Here is a 4,850-nt window from a genome sequence, read left to right on the forward strand (position 1 = left end):
AATAAAATAATAAAAGAATTTATACGCACACGCCCGACATATGTCTTAAACGCGTAGCCGTCACTGGCAAGCGAGACTGTTACGTTTTCGCGGAGACCATCTCACGGCTTCTCATTCACTGACGTAGCTTCTCAACTAATAATAATAATAATAATAATAATAATAATAATAATAATGATAATAATAATAATCCTTTCTCCTAAAAGCACAAGGCCTGAATTTTTGTGGTGAGGAGGCTAGACGACCCAGCGCTTACCTGGTACTTATTTTATCGACCCCGAAATGGTGAAAGGCAAAGTCGACCTCGGCAGAAGTTAAATTCAGAACGTGAAGACGGACGAAATGCCGGTAAGCAATTTGTCCGACGCGGTGACGATTCTGCCAGCTCACCGCCCCAGGGTTGTTTTCCTTCTGAAAGTTCTTTTTACAATTATTCATACTTGAAATTTTAAGAGAACTCAGAGAGTATTTGTTTCGAGTGTTTCTAACCTAGATCCAAGGCATGTATGTATGTATGTATGTATGCATGCATTTATGAATGAAAGTCACCCAAGGAACTCATCAAATATCATATTATCTTGCCTACCAGTGGTAAGCGCTATCTCACAGTTGTGGCCTCATTAACCTAGTCATCAATGCCAGGCCAGACAACTTTTATTCATAATTCACCAACTGAAAAGTTTCCGGAAGAAAGTGTTAAGTATTGACACTCAGTGCATCTCTAATCCGGAAATCTTCACTTATGCTCTCCACTCACACTTTATAAAACGAAGGAAATGCCATTTCATCGTCTGTTTTGCCCAGCTGGTAAAATATGGAGATCAAACATTCCAGACACCGCATCCAAGATGGCATGCCTATACATGTGAGCATCTTCCAACCGACTTTGTTTCCGTGTTACTTTGAGAAAAATGGATATTTTTCAATGAAGTTTCCAAACAAATACGATCCAGATGGTGTAAATTCCGATTATATTGGAATTTAATATTAAAAAAAAATGTATAATAATTTCGATGTGAGGGAGGAGAATTTTGGATAATTCACTCGAGTTTATTTCTTCACAAGTTTTTAAAAAATGGCTATTTTTTTTATGGAATTTTCTACAAATACCTTTCATATGATGTTGATCATTATTATATCGGAATTTAGTGGAAAAATAAGAAAAATAAAAGAATGACGGGTTCGCACACATACATACTGACACACACCATATATAATATCTACAAAATGAAACTCGTTCGAATCCTAATTGTTGGTTCATTCTTTACTTATTTTGCCTTTCTCTGGGACTAATGTTAAAAAAAAAAACGGGCAATGTTTACTATTTACACACACACGCACTCGCATACAGAAACGATTTGTTGTCGGGTTCGAGACAATATTCTATCCAAAGATGACAATTATCTTTTACGCAATCAAATTTAAACCATATTACACGGGGATCGAATCAATTAACTCATTTTTAGCTTCAGCAAAGAAAAAAAAAAATCATAAAATAAAATACGGTTTGATGTTCAATTACAAGAGACATTGAATAAAAAAAAGAGAAATTATTGATGTAAGGGACATAACTCCGAACTGCATCGCTGGTTAATTCAAATCAGCAGAAAATTGACTTTCTACCAAAAAAGCAACTCCGGAGAAAATATTTGGCCGTCATCTCACGGCTTTTGTAACGAAAGGAACAACAAAAAGACAAACAATATAATCTTTTACAGTGTTAGGACTGAGGCCATGCTGGGGCATCGCTTTGAAGAACTTTTAGTCGATCGAATCGATTCCAGTACTTATTTCTAAGCTTAGTATCATATTCTTTTGCCGAGCCACTAAGTTGCGGGGACATAAACACACTAACACCGACTGTCAAGCGGTGCCCCCCCCCCGCCACATATTTATACGATAAATTTCTCTTAGTTTCCATCCACAAGGAACACTGACAAGGCTTTGGTTAGCCAGAGGCTGTAGTAGATGACCCTCGTGCATGATTCTACACAAAGGGTCTGTTCCTATGTTCATATGGTTGAGAAGCAAACTTCTTAACCATACAATCACGCCCACGCCTCTAACGTCTTCTTGTTCGACGCACTTAACATATTTTATACGTTTTTACTGTTGTGTTGTGGCTCGTATGCCTGTGTGTTTCTTTAAATAACGTTCTTTTATTCTTTTATTTTATATGTTTCAGCCCTGAGGCTGTGGCCATGCTGGGGCATGTATAAATATTTTACATTTTATTGAATATTCCTGCAGTATTTGTTCCAGCCCTTTATGTTCCAAGTTCAAATCCTGCAGAGGTCAATGGTTTCTTCCTTTGGAGGTTGATTAATAAACTGCCAAGTGATGGAATCGACTACCCCCCCCCCCACACCAAAAAATTGCTGGCATTGTGCCAAAATTAGAAACAGTTAAAAAAATTTTAAAGTAAAAGATTTTGTCTTCCTCACCCTTTCACAATTATAACAGGTTCTCCGTTGTGGGAACAGCTGTTGAAGAAAGGTTTGTGGGGCCAACAGCAAGCATCCAGTAGTAGAGACCTGGCTTAGGAGTTCTTGGGTTTTTGAGGGGCTTGGAACCATTTCTTAGACACTATTGTTTCCAGAGCTTCTCTGACCCGGAGCAGCAACACTGGTCAGTGTCTCAGCTATGGCTTAATTATCATGTACAGAGGTCAGCTGTGAATATTGGAATCAACAACTCTGGACCGAATCACAGGTGGTCCCTTGGCATGGCCTAAGGTCCCATTAACCACTCGAGCCAGGGTTACGTTGAAATGATGGGATGCAGTATGGTGGATGTGAACAATACCGGTAGAGGAACTTATTGAGTCAATGGCGAATATCATTAGATGCAGGGGAGATGAAAAGACAACAAACTGTTAATGGCCAAGATCAACTAGTTCAGTTAGTGAATTACTATCGACTGTCAATTGTGGCGTACACAGACGAGATTTTTCAGTTCGCGAAAGACCGATATGACTTACTGCTACGAGAAAATCGCCCAACAGGATGTTGATGTTGATGTTAATGTTGTTGCTGATGATGAAGATGATGATGTAGTGAAGGTCTTTGTAAATAGGTACCGCAGTCTCGAATGACACAAGGATGCTGGATAAGAGATAACGTTTTTATTTCAAAATGAAATCTGGTTCATTTAGTAAGGGAGGTAACTATCTTTATAATAGACGTACAAAATTAGCTAAGGGAAATAACTCTCATATTTATCAAACCTGATGATGCGGTTGTTTTATTTTGTGAGGACATGAAACTTGATGGTAGATTAACTTAAGGATAGCAGTAATCTCGCAGACTACAGCAGACACAACTTGCGAAGTAAACACAGCGACGTCACTCGGCACACTGCCTCAGGAAGATCACTGCTAGCTCTCACTGCGCACGCAACCATGTGCTGTCATCTCTTGGCGCGCTACAGAACTAGTCCGGGACCTTTTAGATACCACCTCGTATGACTGAACATATATATATACTCTACTGGAGAATTGGTTTCTCCAACACTAATAATTTCCTACAAATTATCTCTTCACATAACAATTAAATTCTTAACAGTAAAAGGGTTTCGCTCAATAACTATAATAACAATAATATTAATAATGATAACCACTCCTTAAATAATGATATCTCTCTCTCCTATCTTTCTTTCTCTCTCATACTCTCTTTTCTTCCCCCCTCCTCTCTCTCTGGCAATTTTTTAATGGGAGTGAGATAACCAAAAATTACCTTTTTTTTATGTATTAGAGATTACATTGTCCGATGTGTTCTTTCTATTTTATTGCTGTTGGGTGTAATTTGCGTGAGATTTGGCAACGCTTTTCTAGCAGGTCGACCGAACATATAGATGTTTCCTCTTTGAGTCCCTCTTGTATATCGTTGTATCTGTTTGACTAAATGCTGTACATATGATGGCTTCTCTCAATATGATTGTTGGTAGTTTTGCTTTCTTTACTGTGTCTTCTTTGCTGTTCTCGTTTTTTTTTTTCGCTGTGTCCTCTATGCATGTTTCGAACGTTATACACTTGTGCTATTCTCCTCTGGGTATGTCTATCTGATGCGTTCGTTGCGTTTGAGGATCGACCGTAATTGACTGTCTCTGGTGTTGGTTAATAACAGCAGTGGTGGATGTCTTGTGAAAATATTTACATGTCGAGAGAGAAGAAGCTGAAAAGATGTGCCACATCTTTGGGAAACAGCAGATTCTGATGATGGATCTAATGATGATATCAGTTGTAGGGAGGATGAATGGTCATGTTGTTGGGCGAAGTAGAAGCGATGTTGGTGTTGCTGGTTTAGTTCGATTAAGTAGACCTTATATATTTTATAAAGTTAAGTTGCGATGTCGATGATATGTAGCTTCTATTTCTAGCTGGTCAAATGGCATTCAACAATTTCGGTAACAAGTTCTACTGCAGCCTTTGTTCGTTTATTTAGGAATAATAAAAAGGTGGCCGCCATGAAAAGCAGTGGAAAGCAGAGGCCAACATAGTAAGATGGATGCGACAATCAGTCGATCGAAAAGTAAATTTAAATAACAAAAAACGAAGACGATTTCATTTGGTCGCATATAATATATATATATATACATATATATATAAATATATGCATGCAAACTTTATTTTGGTATTATACATAATTAAATTAGATTCAAAAGTTCAAACTCAAACGTGAATCACATACACACATACGTACCGTTAAAATCCCAATTCTAAGAAATTTTTTTTGAAATTATATATTTTCGATTATATTTTTATTTCATATTTATTTATATTATTTTGTTTTCCATTGTTTTTCATAATACATACACCACGCTACAGTATTTCCTTCATATATATATATATA

This window comes from Octopus bimaculoides, chromosome 14 (assembly GCF_001194135.2).
Source record: "Octopus bimaculoides isolate UCB-OBI-ISO-001 chromosome 14, ASM119413v2, whole genome shotgun sequence".
NCBI classification, from domain to species: domain Eukaryota; kingdom Metazoa; phylum Mollusca; class Cephalopoda; order Octopoda; family Octopodidae; genus Octopus; species Octopus bimaculoides.